Source organism: Aythya ferina, assembly GCF_964211825.1.
Source record: "Aythya ferina genome assembly, chromosome: 1".
Taxonomy (NCBI): domain Eukaryota; kingdom Metazoa; phylum Chordata; class Aves; order Anseriformes; family Anatidae; genus Aythya; species Aythya ferina.
Window position 1 is genome coordinate 121,487,281 of NC_140296.1, and position 20,871 is coordinate 121,508,151.

General features: G+C 41.9%; 1 long non-coding RNA gene across 2 annotated transcripts in view; it reads right to left on the bottom strand.

Moving 5' to 3' along the window:
- Window positions 1-2,998: 2,998 nt before the first annotated feature.
- LOC311437845 overlaps window positions 2,999-20,871 on the bottom strand; it is a 94,489-nt gene continuing 76,616 nt past the window's right edge. For both annotated transcript variants that reach the window (XR_014693751.1, XR_014693752.1), the window contains exons 2-3: window positions 6,307-6,683; window positions 2,999-3,942 (exon numbers count right to left, since the gene is read on the bottom strand). This is a non-coding gene — a long non-coding RNA (uncharacterized lncRNA). The remainder of the gene's footprint in view (window positions 3,943-6,306; window positions 6,684-20,871) is intronic.

Below are 20,871 nucleotides of genomic sequence, written 5' to 3' on the forward strand. Positions count from 1 at the left end.
CTCAGCTCCCCACATCTCTGACATGGCCTTCTTTCGGTTCAGCAGTGACTGCTCTGCCCAGGTCAGGACTCACCAGGCTGTGAAGTAGAAACATTGCAGAAGCCACTTCTGACAGTTTCAGGAAGAAGCTGATGGATACAAGCAACCCTGCTCCTCAGAGATCTTCAGGTGGTGCTGGGTCGGTAACTCTCCTCACTGACAAGCACAGACTGGGCTCAGACCTGAACTGAGGGCCTCAGAGTCAGCCCCGATGATACTTGGGTGCACTGTCTTAATTGGACTTTACAGCTGGTCCTGTCCCTGTAATGAACCAAACCAGTACCCATATACAGATATAATTCAAGGCTAAGATCCAGATTAAGTTTTATTGCTATTGCTATTTATTGCTATTCTTTTTAGACCAGCAATTACACAGGGATAACTCAGGCACCACAGAAAAGGCCATCAGATAAATGCAGACTGCATAACCCTGTATGCCTTGAAGAGACAGGGGAAAAAACAGTATATCATGGGATTTCAGGTCGGGAGTACTGCCATCAGAAAGCTGGAGGGAAGAACATTATTAATGAAGCACTTTCATTGAGCTACTTCGTAACTTTGGATGAGGTAAGCAGAGTCTGGAGGATATGTTAACTCCATGCACACACAGAATAGGCAAGCCTTGTGGCTGTTAATGGCTTTGTTAAATCATTTCTCTTAGTGAGTCTGTCGGTAATAAAGGATTGCTGCAACTTCCCTAATTTTTTAAGCTACTTTGAATCTTACATATGAAAAGTATTAAGTGCTGGCAATAGGTCTTTAAAATTAAGGTACTAAAAAGGTCAAAGTCATCAGCTTACTTTTTGTAATGAGGATTGAGCAACACTGGGATCTGAGGGTGCCTGATTAGTTGGACACTACCATTTTCTTATAGTCAAAGAAAGTTAGAACAGACAACATATTTTCTCTCCCAAATGTTTGTGGATGCATTAAGTTAATTCTGTTATAGCATAAAGTACCGTACTGCCAAACTGCAAGAGTAAAGGGATGCTGTATATTTAGGTCTGCAAGCAATATCAGCAGCACTAGTTTCTCTGTCCACTGACCCATTTCTCTTTCCCTCACTACTTTCCTACCCTATAAAAAACAGCAATTAAAATTGAGAAGGGATTCATAGAAGGAAGAAAAATCACAGTATGTGTCCCATTCTATCCCACCCCTCTTTGGCTAACCTCCCAACAAGAAGGCTATTTATACTAGCAGAATTTTTTCAGGACGTGGAAGAAGAGCTCTGTTATATCTCATCTACCCATCTGAAAGGCAACTTATCAGCTATCAAATCATAATAATTTTCAGATGCGGAGAGCGTTTAGAAGGCAAAGGTGAAAATCATGAGGTATCCTGGCAATCTGCATACATGCAGCCACATGAGCACCTGAGTTCTGGAGGTTAAAAGATAATATCCACCAAAGCGAGCATGAGCAATGAAAAACGTGAACAGAGCAGCTTGTATTTTGACCATCATCTCTTTCTTCAAAGAGTGCTTGAAGGAAGCAGAGATGTTCAGATGAACAGGCAAAGGAGACAACATCCACTCCAGCACACTGTCACTGAGCTACACCCATCCCAGACCTTGAGAAGGCAAATGCCCTTTTAGTGTGCTACACAAGATAATTAAAATACCAATAATTTTTCAGAGAACACTAAACCTAATCCCCCAAATCTATGGACTTTGACACCTTGGAAATCTAACTTCATTTGATTAACATGGGGAGTCCTTGTGGTTATTTACCACAAGGCAAAAAACCTTGCTTTGCAAGAACATCAATCCAGCCTGAAACTTATTGTGTTGAATGGAAAGGAAATCTGCATGGTGAAAAATCCAACAGCAAATCAAAGACCTCCTTAAGAAAGTTGACAGCAGGGGAAGGAAAGATGTAATTGTTCTAACTCAAGGCAGGGAATAGAATTGTCTATGGCAGGCAGAGGAAGGGAGAAATAAACACACTGGAGGAATAGTTCTATGAAAAGTACTCAAGCTTAGGTTTCAGAGTAAAACGAAAAAAGTCAATTAAGATGAGCAAAACATCTATATACTCCTTCAGGGGTTGTTCAGGCTGTCTCAAAATTCATATGGATACCACTACCCATCAAAGTTGATTTCACTTCTAAGCAGGACTGGAATTGCACAGGGCTTTCTATGTCAGTACCAAAATTTATCACAGATGTGTCTTCTACAGTCAGTGGACTGTATAACCTGTCTGATCATCTTCACAATCCTTGTAGCCACAGAGACATTCTCCTCTTGGGCCCAATGATCTTCTTTCTTTAAATTCTGATTAAGAATCTAATCCTTCTTGTAGCCTCCCAAGAAGTAAGTGTAAAAGTCTTTCCTCTTAAGCAACAACAGGTGGCAAAAATATCCTAATATGAAAAACAACATGTAAATACAAAAGAATTCTTCTGGTGAATACCATATTTCTCCCTTCACCTATAACACTGCTGGCTCCACTAGTCTCTGGAGGAAGACTTTTCTGTCCATGGCTGTACAAGCTTACGTCCCTCTTTTCCTCAAAGAGGAGGACGGGAGACTAAGGCCTAGCTCCTGTCATCAAGCAGCCTGGCTGAAGGGAACTGCCCTTTGGCAATGACAATCACAGCAGCTCTTCACAGAGGAGCTAGGGTGGTAAACTCAGACCTAGACATCTAAACTGTAGGAGTTTAAAGTCTAGATAGGTAAAGCTCAGCCTCTGTCTCCCATGATATATATTATCAGTTTCAAAAAAGTCAGGAATAGAGTTTATCTTTTGGAACCCAACTTCAGCAACACCCAAAGTACAACTTCCTAGAGCAGCACTGCAGCATCAAACTATCCTGAGTTTCAGACCAAATGTTTCATTTTCCTCCTTCAGAAAACTGTGCTACCACCAGAAAAATTGAAAATAAAAAAATAAAACACAAGTTTTGCAATGAGCTCTTGGAGAAAAACTAGTCTGACAGAAGTCAGCAGACATAAGGATTACTTCTGTACATCTTTATCCAGCATGTAAAGTACTGTATATACAAACACCCACCACAGAGGAGACAAATAAAAATTAAGGGTAATTAAAAAAATAAGATGAATTTTGCAGAAAATTTGAGACTATTAAAATATTCTTTCTAACATATTCAGAGAGCCTCTTACAGGAAGAAAAGGAATCGATGACCTGTGACTCATCTATACTTGTCTCTTCTTTTGCTGTGACTTATAGCTTGATAATAAGTGGAATTTTATTTTACTGAACTTCCCTTGAAGGGATCATTTGACTCAAGAGATCAAAGATGATTTCCCCCCCAAAATAGTCTGTGCGTGGGTAGATGTCTTTGCCCTGTTGATTATTGAGCCATCATCTTGATCAGATTGGAGATGACTTCTTTCAATGCTTTCCAAAGACAGGGAAGAATTTGACATCTCCTGTGTGAAGTCCACCTGGACAAAGGGGAAGAGCACCACAGCTTGTGGAAGTGTGAATCAAATGCAATCAGAACGTGACTGACCCATGCTGGTATTAAAATACCTACAGCAGAACCAAACAGTCCCTGCAAAAATGGGAAAATGCTCCAAGCCACATGTCAAAACATGCTTAAGTCAAGACTCCGAAATGAAGGCACAGGATGTCTCTTCCTTTTCAAGGCTATACACAGGTTTATAGGAGAAGCAAGACATACATGTAAGCTGGGTTCTCATAAGCCCTAGACTGATACAGTAACCACAGGGTCGCTCTCTTCCTCTACTGACTGAATTACAACATGTGTTGTTACTGCTGTTGTTAAAGCTGAGGAAATACTACAAAACAGTACCTGAAAACCTTCGTCTGAATAAGGCCGACCCAGCCTACTTCTTAGGATTCATGTGCCCATATTCTTCATTTATCTTCATTTCACACTGCTGTTCTTGCCAGATAAGTTGTCTCTGCCAGAAAGCTTTTGGAAAGAGAAAGTGTCATGAGAACCACTGCAATTATACATACAAACCCACACCAGCTGGGTCGGTGCAGCCATTTTGAAAACTTTTTTGCAGCTAGGACTGTGTATTCGCTTTTGTATACCTCTATTTTCATGCACGTCTTCTACTTTTCATTATTGACCAAAGGCTACTACTTTCTGCAAATTCACAACAGTTTTCTGGCAAATTACAGCAGTTTAAAAACAATCTCACCATGCAAATGCTGACTTCTGGTCCATTTTTGCATGGTGCTCCTTGACCTCTATATGGGGAGATAATGAAAAGCAGGTGGACGTGGCCTGGAGGAGGCTGCGACCCATGGAGAGCCCCTGCAGGAGCAGGCCCCAGGCCAGAGCTGCAGCCCACGAAGAGGAGCCCACGCAGGATCTGGGGGTCCCGTGCTGGAGCAGTTTGCTCCTGGGGAATGGACCCCATAATCCCGTTTCTCACCCTTCCCATTAAGGAGGGGGAGTGAGAGAGCACTGGTGGTGGAGCTCAGCTGCCCAGCTGGGTAAAACCCCAACATATGCAAGAGGAAATGAGAGAGGTGCAGCTCACAGCCTGAGCAGGGGCCAAATGGAGTCAGCGAGGCAGAAGCAAAGGGTGGAGGAAAGTTTCTGGCTGCACCAGGGTGAGCCTGTTCCACCAGGCCCCTCCATGTCATCCTTGCAGCAAACAAGCCCTGAGCCAGTTCTGGTCTGCTGACTTACAACATTTAGAGGTGTTCTTCTGGAGCGTGCTCTTGAGCATATCCACAGCATTATGCTGGCTCATCACGCAAAACCCTCCTGGATACTTTCACAAAACGGAAATTCAGGGATGAAAAAAAACAAACACAATGCTTTCAAAAGGAGTTGGAGCCTGATTTATGGCTTTATGTCCAACCCATGCTAGCTCAGTCCAGAGAGTCAGAGTTTCTCCAAGGAGAAGGTTATTTCAAAACCTCCTAAAATTTTCTGAGCCTTTTTTTCCTGGTGCCCTCTGCAACAGTCCCACAGTGAGATATTTGATAGCCAGCAGAAAGAGGAGTTCAGTCTGTCTGCATCAGCACAGGACATACACACAGCAGTGAGTTACAGATCAGGCTAGGTCAGAGAAGGTAGTGTGGGCTTGTCATCGCTAAAGCAATTTGCCCATCATGAAATGGCTTAAGGGCAGACTTTTTTATTTTTTTGTCCCCTATTACTCCACAACCTGGTACATCTGCCTTTGTTGTTCTACCTCTCCAAGATTTCATGCTACAAGCTTGGATGAGAAAGCCTACTAAGATCAGTCTTGCCACCCCTCCCAGCATGGCTGTCTTTCTCGTACCCTAACTGCGAGGAACTACAAGAGGAGACTTTTTTTCAGAATATTTGGGTATTGCAGTAGGATGTACCTTGCACAAAACATATCCTGAGACAGTCCTGGCTGCCAGTACAGCATGCTATCCTCACCTGCACACCTCCAGCCCTGTGCCACATCCACACAGACATTCCTGTAATTCTTCGAGGAACTATGACTTCTAGGACAATAAACTGGGTGCACCTGTGATCATCCCACAATTCCCCTAGCACTCCATCCCTCTGTCCCAACCAGGCATAGATGAAGTGCAGTGGTTTCAGAGCAGTACTTTAAAACCTCATGAGTCAAACCCTAGTATCCCTTAATATTTGATCCCAGCATGTAAGTGGTGCCTCATGCTGTTTCCCTCTGTGACCTCAATATCCAATTCCCGTTCCCCTTGGTTGCTTCACTTGCAAGAATAATGCCATCTGTGTTGAAGATAATACCCTGTAGCAACAACTCAGTACACTTGGTCACTGATTTCTTCCACCAAACCCCCTAGAAGGCAGAGCGAGGTGCCATGTGTAACCCACATGTTCAGCTAATACAAAATCTGTAACAGCAGTTCTTCTAAAACCTCAGACTAATCCTATTAACTCCTAGCAGCAGGTGCAAAGGGGTTGATACGCCCGGCCCTATGCCTCCCACAGGTACAGAGATGCACTTGGGGCTCTCATACCCTTAGAGACAAGCAAACAAATGTTCTCCCACACACAGACATGTTCACACACCCACCCCACGCAGCGCTCGCATGCAGTTCTGCTCGATAGTGTTTTACTGGAAGAGAGAAGCTGTACGTGCATTATTGTGGTGTAAAGAGAAAACAGAGTTCCAGGTCTCCATCAGAGGTAGGCACAGGCTTCTCAGAGCAAGGCTTCAAAGCACAGCTCTGATTTTATCTCCCATGTCCATTTGTCATTAGCATCAATTCCTGATTTGGTGCCATGTGGATAGCCTGATGTGATCTCTGTTCTCTCTTTTTTCCCTCGGGTTTAGGAACTGCTTTTTCTCATTACCTTTTTGTTGAAAAGTGTTTATCATGGCAGATAATCTGTGAAAAAGCTCCTTCTTGAAACTATTTGTCTTTTAGCTGTGGGAGTAGGAAGTGCCTCACAGTTTCATTCCCTCTTCTCATTTTCGAGTCGTTCTTCTCTCTCATGGTAGTGCACTCCAGCTCTGGGTGTCCAGCTGCACTTGTAGTCCATATTCTCGCAGGTGCAGCCAAAAATCAGTCTTGGATAAAACTTTTGGATGTAGGAGTGAAAAAGAGGGTGCACTCCTTTAGTTCAGGCTCCATGACTGCCCGTAGGACCAAGTCTGTTTGCTTTCACATGGTAGGTTTGATGTTGGCGGTGGCATGTGCCCTCATCCACATCAGTAGGCATCTTCTTTACTGTTTAAAGACAAGGGTAGCATGGTTAGGTGAGTGCGCAACACCCTATGGCAAAAGACATTGTGCTTTCACTCAGATTTGGGTTTTTAGCTTTTGACACTTTGGAGCACGGACCTGGCTGCCTTAAATCAAATTCCACCGCATGCAGTTGGCTCTTCTGCATTTTGATTAGAAGTGAGGAAGGAAATTATCCTGTTCTGTAGTTAATTTGGGGGGAGTCACTGTGTAATGCAGAGAAAAAGCAAGTGAGGTTCAGATTCTTCATCTCTTGAGAAACCTGAAGATTTTTTTTTCATCATAAGCTGGTGAGGAAAAAATTAATTTTATTCTCTTTCACAAGGAATGGAAATACTGATACTGAATGTTGACTTTTTTTTTTTTTTTAATTAAAAAAAGATTTCTGATGATCTCAAATTCAAAGCATTTAGTTTTCCTGAAGTAATATAAGTTGTTCTATTTTAAGGCATTTCAACAATGTCCCTCTAACACAGCTGTTTACAGGAATTAGCTGTGTGGTTGCTTCCTGGCCTGATTACGGCTCCGATAACACACTCCAAGGCACAGAGCTCACACAGGGTGCTGCCTCAACTGACCAGACAAAACTGACTGCATTGCCTTATGGGTATGCAGGCTTTTGGTTGAACCTAACATAGAGTGGAGAAAAGGGTGTTGGAAAGGGAATCTGTGAAAGCAATACACCTTAGGGAAATACAGCTTGGAATCAGTTCAGAACTAAACTGCATTTTTTTTTTCCCTGGGGGAAAAAGAAAAAAAATCTTTCTTGAGGAACATTTTCACACAGGTTTAGTATGGGGAACGCTGAGGAGGGAAGGGAACAGAAGGTGTATCTTGTGCAAATATATCATTATTGAATCCTACTGGTGCTGTAATAACAAGTGTAAGTTGTTATCTTTAAAATGAGCCCCACTGTAACCCTGCATGGCAGAGCAGACCCACAAGCCACGTTCTGTGCACAGATGCACAAGCAACATCGTGCTTCTACATGATCATACAGATCAGAGTTCACCTTGTGATAACTCAAACCTACACCACAGAAACCTGCAGAATTCACAGACACCTTGGCAAAACTGAAGAGCAGGAGTAACATATTCTGATGTCCTATACCACGTGCAGTCTTGCACAAAAGGTGCGTGCAGGGCTTGCAACACGTTTTCCTACATTTTCTTGGAATTGTCCTTGGACCAGAGACACTTACTCGTAGATTTGATCCCAAACACACACAGCCTTCCTTCCTGCCACTCACAAATCACCCTGGCTCCCTTGGGAGGGCAGATCGGGCAGCCCTGTCTCTGCTGAGACACAGGCTGCAGTTTGTGCCAACAAGGAGAGAAATCCCGCCAAAACCTTTACAACAGCCCTGGGCTCATTCACATTTTCTTCTGTGCCTGAGGGAAAAGGAAGGAGGGGAGAAGAAAAAAAAGAGAAAAAAACCATCTGTGAATTTATTGACTCTCCCTTAAGAATCTCTGGAGCTGTAAATTCCACCTTCATGGTGCTGGCTAATTAGGCATTTATTTAACTCTGTTGCTGTTTTTTTTTTTGTTTTTTTTTTTTTTAATGACTCACTGCTGTTGTTTGAAGTTCACTGTCTATTATTTGTAATAAAAACCTCTGTCATATCTTTGCCTCATTATTCCTAACAAATAGTGCATTTCCTGTCCCCCCTCTTCCCTCTCCCTCTCTCTCCCCCTCCTCTCTGCTCCCTGCCACCATCACCTCTCTGCCTGGCGCTCCTGGAGTTTCAAAGCCCAGCTGTTAGCATTTTGTCGGCAGAGTGCTTCTGAGAAACTTCTGTCACGGGCTCCAGCACAGCGGGGGCTGCTGAATAAAATATCAGCCCTTCAAAAGGGAATTAAGGCAGAGAACAAAAGCGGCAGGGAGAACAAGCTGATGAGGGGCCAGTTCTGCAGTCCCCTCCCGCCCAGCAGTTTGAAGGAGGGAGTCCTTTGGTGTCACTCTGCAGCAGTGACCTGCAGATGCACAGGACAGCTGTGGTGGGCACTTACTTGCTGATAACTGTCCTTGATGGGAGGGAAGAAGCGAAACATCCTTATTTCAGCAGTGTCAGAGTCCTGAGCACAGGTTTTACCTGCTCTCAACTACAGCTTGCAGGATCTGTCCCCAGTCACTGACTTCCTTGCACTTGCTGAAGCTTGGCTATAGAAGCATTTCTTACAGTCCAGGAAATTGCTTTAAAATACCCCCAATGTTTTATTCCAAGAAAGAGACAAACTTTCCCCAACCAATGAAAAAAAAAAAAAAAAAAAAAAAAAAAAAAAAAAAAAAAAAAAAAAAGGAAGCAAATTTATGCACTAAGTTCATACTGACAATTTCTATTTCTGTAAACATCACTCTTACCTTCAATCTTCAAGAACAAGAAGGAGATTTGGGCAATTAAAGGCCCATCAGCCTTACCTCAGTTTCTAGGAAAGTGATGGAGCAAACATTTCTGGAACCCAGGAACCCATTTCCAAACACATTAAGGACCAAAAAAAAAAAAGTGATTGGGCATAGTCAGCATGGATTTATGAAGGAGCAGTCGTACCTGACCAACCTCATAGCCTTCTACAATTAAATAATTAGTTCAGTAGATGATAAAAGAAAAGAGATATTTCTTATCTTGGCTTTAGATAACATTTTAAAACCATCTTCCATAATATCTTCATTGGCAAAATGATGAACTACAGGCTAAGTAAGTAGAAAGTGAGACTGAAAAGTGACTCAAATGCTGGGGCCAAAGGGTTGTGATCTTTGTGGGCACAAAGCCCAGCTGTAGACCAGTCATTAGAGGTGTACCCCAGAGGGACCAATAAAATTCAATTTCTTCATTAACGATCTAGACTACAGAGCAGAGTGCACCCTCAGCAAATTTGCAGAAGATACAAAATGAGGAGGAACGGCTGATATACCAGAAGGTTGCGCTACTTTCAGACAGACTCTGCCAGGCTGAAGAATTAGGTCAACGTGAACCTCAACAAGTTCAAGAAAGTGATTCCTGCACCAATACATGCTTGGGTCAACTGGTTGGAAACGAGCTCTGCATCTCCACAAGTCCCCAGCAGCGTACCTTTGCAGCAGTGGCAGTCAGCAGCCTCCTGTGATGAAGAACATTGCCAGCAGGTTAAGGGAAATGAGCTTTTCCTTCTAACCCACACTTAAGATATATCTGGGGTGCTGTGCTCTAATCTGGGCTCCCCAGTACAGTAAAGACACGGACATATGGGAATGAGTCCAGCAAAGGGCAACTAAGATGATTAAGGACTGGGAGCTTCTGATATATGAAGAGAGGCTGACAGAACTAGGATTGTTCAGCCTCAAGGAGGAAAGACTCAGGGTGAATCTCATCAATGTGTATAAATACCTGATGGCAGGCAGTAAAGAAGACAGACTCTAGTCAGTGGTACCCAGTGAATGGGTAAGAGGTGGTAGGTGCCAATTGAAATATAGGAAATTCCACTTCAACATAAGAATTTATTTTATGTATTTATTTACTGTGCAGGTCAAACACTGGAACAAGTCATTCAGAGAGCTTGTGGAGTCTTCAGCCTGGGGTCTATCCAAAACCCAGCTGGACACAGCCTCGAGCTACCTACTGTTTGTAACCATCTATTCAACAAGGGAGTTTGACTAGACAGTCTTTGGATCCTCCTTCCACTCTCAACAATCCTGTGTAACTTGAGGTTCTGAAATTTTTATGAAGTGTGGGTCAACAGTTTGATGAGAACTAGGAATCCAGAATTTTTCATTTAATGTAAAAATGACATATTTCTTCAACTTGGAATCAATCTGAATATGAGGAAATAAGCAAAATTCACCCCTTTAATCACAGCTTCTCTTTAAACATTTTGAAATGGAAAAGTGACTCAACTGAAACCATTAAAAGTCTGCTTTGCTTATGCTCTGCCCTTATGCAGCATTTTTGTCTTGAAGAAGGTATATTGTCTCACTTTTAAACCTTGGCCAGTGCAGCAGTGTTTCCACAGGGAAGGATATACACCCTTATTTGCTGCTGTGCTCTTTCAGGCACATTACAAATGCCCCATGCCACAGGATGCTTTCTGTCTCTCCAAGGAGAACAGTCTGCAAGTTAAGATATCTCATCATCAGTGGAGCTTTCTGCCATCAATCATGAAATTTTACTTTAGGTGCCTAGTCAGTCCTGTGCTTTCCAGGCTTTACAGCTCTCCAAACATCTTGACAGTTAGAGTAAACCCTTTTTTCATAACTTAACCAAGTTGTACGTGTTTAAGTCTCTCCTTGTAAATAAGGTCATGCCAGCCTTTAATTATGTTCTCATGCAGCACCCCGTTCAACCTTGTCAGACATTCTGGAAGTGAGGTGTCTAAACTGCAGTGCTGCATTTCAAAAGTGGCCACACTAGAGCAAAGTAAAGAAGGCTTTCCTCTCTGCTCCATGCCATGACACCTTCAGATATGATGTCCCAAACTGGAGCACTCTCAGATTTACTCCCTTACCAGCTTTCAGCATCAGCAGCTGTTTTTTTTTTTCCATGTGAAGTACGTGCATGTTTTGGATGGAAAAGGCACACTTTTTGTATAAATGTGTATGGACATTAAAATATATGTTTACATTCTTCTTACATTTGAAGAGAAGATTCAGAGAAGATTTTGAGCAAAACATTTCTGGAACTCATGTCCAGCTTACCCAGGTGTACTGGTTAAAGAGGAGTTTCAAATTTCACCATATCTCACTTCAATGTATTAAAAGTCCTATGACTTGCTCAGAAACAACATTTAGAATTCTATTGCTTTTTCTTAGAACCTTGAAAGCAAAACAACAAATAATTTTACTCAAAACTAAAAATGTACCCCGTCCCTAAATAAGACTGAAGATTTCCTCAGCTCCTCTCAAAGGACCTATAATTGTTTTAAAAAGAAGAGCACATTTTTTTTTTTTCAATCCTAGTTCTATACTGAGCCTTCATCAGTTACAGTGGCTCTTATTTACCATTAGATATCATTAAAGAAAACAAACTAGTGAGATGGTCTAGCTCCAATTAGTGAGTTTATACCAACTTTTCCACCATATCAAGTGCTGTCAATTTATCATTTGCATTACCACACCTAGTTTGGGGACATCCTGCCTCAAGTAAGACACATATCAATTGTAACTATTCCAGTAGAGAACAGGAATTATTGGAGGATTACATAATAGAACTATGAATAAAGATCAATACTGGGGCTTCTTCACCAGAAAAAGAGACAAGGGCAAGTCACAATGCCTCTTAAACTTCATTAAAAAGTAGAATTAAGTTTTTGTATGTTCATTGTAGAGTAAGCAAGAACCTACAGGATATGACTGCAGAAAGAGATTAGTTTTAAACCTTAGAAAAAGCTTTGTTGCTGAAGGATAGATGAATACTGAAGCTACTTAGCTGGAGATGGCACTGCAGATTCAAGTCTGCACAGTGAGTCACAGTGAGTCTGCACAGCAGAGTCAGCGTTTGAGCATGGTGGGATAGCAGATGACGATGCAACATTGCAGCAATGACATGAGACTTCAGAGGAGAGAATATCTTTGTTTTCAAACCAAACCTGATTTCACTCACACTACCTCCTTTAAAGAACTAACAGTGACTATAATATTGTCTCAGCTGTATGGCTCATTAATATGTGATTGACTTTTGTCTCCTTAACAGGGTGTTTTAAGGCGCCAGTCCTGTTCTTCATCTTCATGCCACCATTTCTTCATAACTTGAAAATTGTCCTTTTCATTCCTCCAAGACCTAGGGGTCCTGGCAAGCTGGAATTAGGTGGGCTTAGATGTGAGTGACCTGCTACTCCAGGTGACATCAACACATTCCACTTTTACAGCCCACCTTCTCCTGGTCATATTGGTCCTTCCACATGAAGTCAGTCACCTTTCTCCTTCATTCACATCCGTCGTGGCATATCTACTAGTTCTCTACCCATTTTTATTTATTCTTTGTTACCTTATTGTAGTTCCTCTGATTCTAACATAGGCAATGCATATTATTAGTGTTCTACTTCCCAGTTTCCCGTCCAACAACTAGGGAGGCCCACAGTGCAGACAATACAAAGCAAGCATCATTGTCTGGGACAAACTGAAAGAGTTCATCCCAGAAAGCAGAGGAGAACCTGTTTTGCAGGTAAAGAAGAAAAATGGCAGGAAGTAGAAGAAGAGTACCAATACAAGAGTCTCTCCTAAAATTAATCTGTAATATATCACAGCCCAAAGGCATTTTCACTCCTTTGTTTCTGGTTTAACGACACGAGAGCTGAAGAGCTACACAGGGTATTTTCCTTCAAAGAGGGCTAGCCAGAGCAACTCTGAATACCTAAGTACAAGATGTCAGCCTCACACAAATAGCTGGATGGGCATGCAGGGAACTCAGGCATGAAGTCTTGCCCCTGGACAATGCAGACAGCGTAGCTAGAGAGCAGCATTAGCAGACATGGCTCTATGGATAAATTTTTTAACTTGTTCTCCGGGACAGGTAAATAAGCAGGAAGTTGCATTTCTGCCTAAAAGAAATAAGTACAGCACTAAGGGACATAAACGTCAGGGCAATCCACAGCATAGTGAATGAATCCTTTTCTTACAGAGCTTTAACACATTGATGGGAAAGGCAGAGTGGAAAGACCATGCATTATTTCTGCCTATAGTCTAACATTACTTTTCAGCTTGATCCTTGGAGCTCTGGCATAAACCATTCCCAGAGCAATCTGAAAAAGCTGACTCAGAGAATCAAGCTTATTATCAATTTGTTTAATGCACTGTACCAGGATCTATGCCACCCCTGCAATAAACACTTTTCAAATGATAGGACAAGGGGGAGTGGTTTTAAACTAGGAGAGGAGAGATTTAGATTAGGTGTTAGGAGGAAATTCTTCACTCAGAGGGTGGTGAGGCACTGGCACAGGCTGCCCAGGGAAGCTGTGGATGCCCCATTCCTGGAGGTGTTCAAGGCCAGGTTGGATGAGGCCCTGGGCAACCTGATCTAGTGGGTGACATCCCTGCCCATGGCAGGGGGCTGGAACTGGATGATCTTTAAAGGTCCCTTCCAACCTGAGCCATTCTATGATTCTATGAAGTGTTCACAAATGGAAAAAGGCTCAAAATTGCCACTCTAATGATGATATTTCAATTGCTGATCAGGTCGGGATTCGGGAAGTTAAAACTTCAATTCCAACACATAGCCTGAGGCCATGGTATGTCTGAAGCACAGGTGTGACAGAATGGGCTCTCATAGTGCTTCACTGACTAATGGGATTAAGGGGTTTTCATTAAGTCAGTTTAGTTATAAGGCTTTCACCTTATTGCACTTGCATATAGAAAAGGTAAGCATTGCTCTATGACTTGATAGACTTGACTTAGAAAAGATTAAATGGAAAACTTCAAACTGTCTGCTGAAGTAATTCAGTATCAAAAGTCTCACTTGACCCCAAGAATACAGTAGTGGAGTTGTTTTAAATATTTATGTCCAAATCCAAGCACCAAAATTCCTTTCTGACCACTCTAGCTGTTTTCAAATGAAAGCTGTCCATCTCTAAAGTTCCTAACAGTCTGTCTATGAAGACTTTTGTTTTATGCCTGTAAGTACTCCAAATTATGAAAGGAGTAACCACCTCAAGGTAAATCAGGTCACAGGCAGAAATGTGGCAACTGAAATGGTTAAAAAACAGCCGGTGTAATCCCTCACTGGTCAGTCAAATGCTGGATTTTCTCCATTACACTAACTACACTAAGCTCCACATCTGATTTACCACCTGTAGCTAGTCTACCACTGGCAAAAATAATTCTAGAACTTCACAATGAGTTTGATGGTCAGACTACAAAAGACACCAAGTGCAAGAAACTACCTTGACAGTGGCTTATGTGGATGAGGAATTAGAGGATGCAAGTCTAAACCTCAGAGTACTGTCAGTTACTTGAGATCATTTCAAGCCCATGATTTCATTTCTTCATTGCACCAGAGGGGAGTGAACTAGCTATGAACATGAATGAAAAAGCCTCAGAGTGTCTCGAGGTACTTCATTAGGCAAATATAAGGGGGGGGGGCGGGTGGGGAGAATTTATTAACATACACCTTTCCCCCAGTGTACCTCCTCAAGTAAGGGGAAGGCCCTGTTGTAGCTACATAGCATGAAGTTTACACCTGCCACAGGAAAGATGTTCAGTTTGACAGCTGCAGCCTGACTAAGCATCTCACGCAGGTTGTTACTGAGCTACCAGCATTAAAAGAATATGATACCTTTTTCATTGTAGTCTCTGCCTACTGAAGCATTTGAGAGACACATTAGAATGCAGAAAGATGTACATGGAGAGAGCTTAATGTTATATTAGAAAGCACCAAGATGTCCTCAGGCAGTTATATCAGCAACTGTATATTATCACTACACATTTAAGGAAAAAACAGTAAGTACCTTTTGTCGCAATCCCCCATGGTCACAGCATTAGCTGTAGTTCCTAGCCAGAAGCTACCCAGACTATAAATTGTAACCCTACCACTGTCCTCCTTTACCCCATCCTTGGGCATCTTCAGTCTGATTTTTCTGGCACGTAGGTGGTAGGGCAATAGTCTTAAGCTACTCTGGAAGAGCACAAGTTTGAAAGTGTCAGCAGATGTTTTACTGAGCATCTTGAGCGAATTTCACAGTACATGGCTGTTACAATTTGCAGCAAAGTATTAAAACAGAATATGGAAGTATTTGGGAAAAAAAAAAAAAAAAAAAAAAAAAAAAAAAAAAAAACAGCTACGATGTACTGCAAGATCCAACTCAGCTGCTCTGCTTCCTGCACAGGAAGCTCCCTCTCTGTCACCTATTCCACACCCAACTGCTGTATGAAAGACCCCCCAGAACACAGATCTATGCCTTTGCAACAATATTAATTAGAGATCACCTCAAGAAGAGCCAAAGTCAGTATGTTATACCGCAGATAGAAGTCACACAGGATATTCCAAAGGATAATTTTATAAAGAAGACCGCCTCCTCCATGCCTGAAGAATTTTTTGTCGTCTCAGCAAGACGCTCTCCCTCTTTTCACAAGGACAAGGGCTGCCCATTTTAACTCTGTGTTCACTGGAACAACAGACATACGTCTCCGCTATAGAAGAGTTGTGCTGGATGGTATGTCATGCTCAGAGAGCTCTTAACCGCAGGGAAAAGGAAGATTAGCAGCTTCTATTGCCTGTGTCATCCCTTTCCTTCTATCCAGAAGATTTCTGAAGCATCACTCCAAACACTTCAGTTCAGCCATTTGATGTTTTCATCGAACTAGTATGGTCTTTTGGCTACTGCCCAGCTTCTCCGGGAAAATAACCCATGTCAAGGCACGGAGCAAAATATGGGACAGTTACTAGAGGAAAGAAGAAAGGCAGGAAAATAATCCTGGGATGCTTCTTCACATACAACCACTCCTTTTAGAAAGGTAACCGAAGAAAGCCATTGACAGCAGAGGTGAGAGGGAAGGAAAGCATATTTCAGTAAAGAGATTTATTAAGACCTGTCTTTTCTTTAACTGCAGCTGTACACAAGATTGACATATCCTGTAAGCTACCTTTGATGAAGTCCCTAGTCTTGCTGCAGCAATGCAAGGAAGGCCACTTCATCTGCAGTGCATTTACAGCTCTGGTTTACAGGATATTCTACTTTCATACCCCAGCCTAGGTTGCTAGCTTTCTCAGGTCAGTGTTTTACTAGCTTGTAGTTTGTCAGCTAGTGCCTGCAATATCCACTTCCTAACAACTCTTCCAAGATAAAAACAGAATAATAGAGCAGGATAGAATTTGGAAAGCAGATGACTCAAACCCTGACCCCAAATGGAAGACCTACAAGTATATTTCAATTACATTGGTCCGTAGATGAGCAGAGACTGTAAGTTCTGTGTATTGCCTCCAATACTAGCACCTTGGAGCGCATCATAGCCAGAACAGTCTTGGCACTGTGGCCACTGTATTGTCCCTGTCCAATGAAGACAACTTACAAATAGAAAGGAATAAATGAGAAGCTGGCACATGCAGGCCCCAAAGCCACTACCCATATTTTTCTTGAATGGCAATTTTGATTTAGAATTTAAGAACATCTTCTCAAGGTCAAAGTTATGGTACAATTTAAGGATCATAAAATTATAGGACTGGAAAGCCCCTCCTATCCTTCCTTAAGGAAGAAGAGACTGTCCTACCTTGGTTATTTCTACAGATCTTTATCTAACCACTTAAAAATAATTAAATGAGAATGATTCTACTGCCTTCTTGAGGCACCTACTTGAGTGCATTATTTGCCCTTTCTTCATACTCTCCTCACACTCACACAGCGTAGGTTACTCAGCATTCTCCCCAAGTGTCCTGTAAATAATCTCTATTATATTCCCATCCGTCTGTACGTTAATACTTCCCACGAGAAGCTGTCTTCACATTACTCCTTTTCCCTAGAACTCATTTCTCTGAAGCTGTTACAAAGACTTTGCAAAATGCTACAGACAAAGCCTCCGTAGAAGTATTCCCCTCCTTCCCTCTATATAAGCATAATTTTAATCTTTCCTTCAGGACTGTTTCTTCCCTCCCCCCCTTTCCCCTTTGAAGATGGAATGATCCTCTTGCCATTTGCAGATCATTTAATCCATCAGGTCTTCCCTAGCACTGCTGCTGAGAGAGTCATTCTCCATTTGTATTCATATATTTGATTTTTCCTTCCTAAGGGTAAATCTCTACACTTGTCTTGAATTCCATCTGTTTCATTTTGGACTGCATCTCCACTTGATCAAAATCATTTTGAATTCCAAATCAATCCTCCCAAGCCCTTGAAGTTTGTCCCAGCTAGACAAAGTAGTCTAAAGCCAACATGAAAGGAACAGAGTAAGGTTGCACTTCACTAGAAGTGATATCATCAGGCCTCAGGATAATCATAGAGTGTCACAATAACTAGTCACAGACAGCTTGAGTTGTGACAAAAAAGAATCATGATCAACAGTTAGTGGCAGCACATTTTGTTGCTGTTATAGGTAGAATTTCTTAATATTATTGTTACTAACTGAAAGGAAGTAGAGGCATTGCGTGAGGTGTCTGACACATGAAATGAGCCTTCTAACAGATCTAGAACTCAGCTTTCAACCCATGGGATAAAATGCTTTTGCAACCTCATGAAAAAATTTGCTTGGGTTTGATTTTAGAAGAGCCAGAGCTCCAGTGTCTGGATCTGAATTATGTTTCTACCCCCTGGAATGGTGGATTGTAGAGAAATCAGGGTACCAACATGAACATTTTGAAGTGCTTCCAGTTATTTCCATATCTGCTTGGGCACTAAAGCACTTTATGTAAATTATTCTTCATAGCTGCTCAAAGGAATGAAAGAACATGATCAGTTGTGGTCAAAGTGGAAGCTCCAGGTCACTGAAGGCAATCTACATGTATTTTTGGTTTGTTGCTACTTGCTCATTTGTCATGATTCAGAAAAGAGACAGCCCTTACTGTATAGAATAGGGTCCTCCCTACATGCAAGCCTATTGCAAGCTACCTGAAGTCCCTTTATTTTGCCACTTACTACCCTACCTCAATGCTTTAAGCACTAGCAAAAGTCACCATTCTGAATTACATGACTGGCCCCATCAAGATAGTATATGGCAAATGAAGCAACTTGAGCCATCTGTTACCTTTCTAAAGGCAGCTCTGGTCTGCTCCAGTGCTACAGAAATCCACAGGTACTTGTGTTATAACTTCGGCTTCTCACAGCATTACCTGGGACTCCACTTGCCTTTGCCTTCCCCCCCCCCCAGTCCCCCCTTTCCTACCTCTTAAGAGATAGCAGGGAGTCTGTATACAAATCATTTCATCTTCTTTGGGGAAAAAAAAAAAAAAAGGGTATGTTTACTGAAGAGAGTCTTACAACTTTTTTCACTGACCCAAAGCCCCATGCAATCTTTCCATGCCATATCACAGCATTGCTCCCAGTCTTTATTAACCATGAGAATATTTTTCCATTAAAAAAAAAAAAAAGTTCAAACCCTCAGACAAAGCTCCTCTTTCCTCCCCAGTACTTATGCTTTAACTACTTCCATTTTAGTTCTTGCACCCATATTCTGGTGCAGTATTGTATATGTCATTTTAGATGGAATGGACGTGACTAGAATTCATGTGTCCCTCCAAAAGAAGACACTTGAGTTTCTCCATTCTGTCACCATCCTCTGTGATAATATCAAATAGGCCTCCTCCACACAAGTTAAAATATAAATAACTCAGAGAACCATGGAAGTTTACCAATATAGGTCCTACCGCATTTCATTCTCAGAGGACATGATGTTTGAGTGAAAAAAACTGTATTACCCCACATCTGGTTTCAACTACAGAGGTTCAAGAAAATTCAGAGAAACTTCCTGGAAAGCTAAGATAAGCATACAGCTACAGATACCCTTCATCTTTTAACAGTGTGTGGTTTAAAAAGTCCCTGCACAGAATTGCCTACATCCAGCCTCAGCTGGTACCCTAAATATCAGAGCACAAGGCCTTTTGAAGCCACACCTTCACTACAGAGACTCGTGCTGGTGCCTCCCATTTTCTTACTGCCTCCAAAGTAAGCTTCTACCTCTCAGGAGGTCAGTGAGGTGTGCAGGGTTTCATAGTATCTGAGACACAGGCTGATGCACTACAGCGAAAGCAAACCTAGGAGGAAAGAAGCAGAAACAACTGAAGTGAATCCACACGGGCTATTAGCCCCACATTAATGCTTAAATAGTGCATTATTTCATCATTTGCCAAAGCTCAGGTGAGCTCTAACTTTCTGCAGATAACTCAGGAGGAACTAAAACTGTGGGGGGAGCTGGGATGGTTTTAGTCATTTGAAAAACCAATGTGAAAACTGCAAGGCCTGGATCAATAGACAGAAGTTCAAGGATATTCTTAAAGAGCCTATTTTAAAATCAGGAACTATCTCAGGCAGTTCTTATCCCAGAGCTCCGTAGAATTTCTCCACTGGAGTTCAGTGCACCTCTACTATGCCTTACAAGTGACTTAAGTGCACAGAACTTGTGCCCAGGGTTGTGACACTTACCCCCAGTTAAAAAAAAAAAAGGGCATGATGGGCATGATTACAGAAAGAGGTTGGAGGGCTTCTACTAAACACCATCAATTTCTACTTGGGTTTTATTTTCAACCAAAGCAGCAGGTCTTATGCAGGTGGAAGAGCTTATCAGACTTAGATAAATCTTATCAGTCCATTAACACCTGCTGGAAAGCAAAATTCACCAAAGCCAAAGTGTTAACAATTAAGCACTTTTCAGAAGAAACTTGCAGAGAGAAGCTTTTCCCAACTACCTGTAGTCTCAACATCCATAGAAGAGTAGGATCATCTATCCTTAACACCTCTCCTGTACAAGTCTTTCAAAAAGTTGTTATCTGAAATTATTATACTGTGCAACAGTGCCAATATTCTCGCTTCTCATATTGCTGTCTGCCACTAGGTGATTCTCATATCCCGTGGTCTCCAACCTTCTGCACAGGAGGGAGCAGAAATAAGCATTATCTGAGGGAATGTCTTGAAGCTTCAAGAGAGGAGGTTGGATATCAGGAAAAGTTTCTTTACTAAGAGGGTGCTTGAGTATTGGAACAGGCTCTCTGGGAAGTGGTCACAGCATCGAGCCTGATGAAATTCCGGAAGCATTTGGACAACGCTCTCAGACATATGGTCTGATTTTTGGGTGGTCCAGTGGGGAACCAGGAGTTGGACTTGATGATCCTGGTAGGTCCCTTCCAAATGAAGGGTTCCAAAAAGTCATGACTACAGATGCAAGTTCAAACACTCTCATGAGCATTCATCCCTTAATGTCTACTGACTTGGGAAGGATATAGAAAAAAGTAAAGTCTCTGGTGAGACTTTCAGGACACTCTCACTACAGAAGTCCAAGCCTCAGACTTGAAAAAAACTTCTCATTGCCATTTAAGTTTAGAAGTGCAGCTAAAAAAGATGAAGATTATTATACTGGATTTCTTTTACTTTTTTTTTTTTTAATATAACTTAAAAGGGCAAAAATCTATTTTAGTGCTTTCCTCAAGGAACATCATCTTTTATAACCTATTCCAATCCTAAATTACATGGAATATCAGAGTTAATAATATACTAGAAAAAAACTTCACCAATCTTTTCTTACCCAGAAAGTGGTTTCACCAGGATAGAGTGGGAATTGATACTGA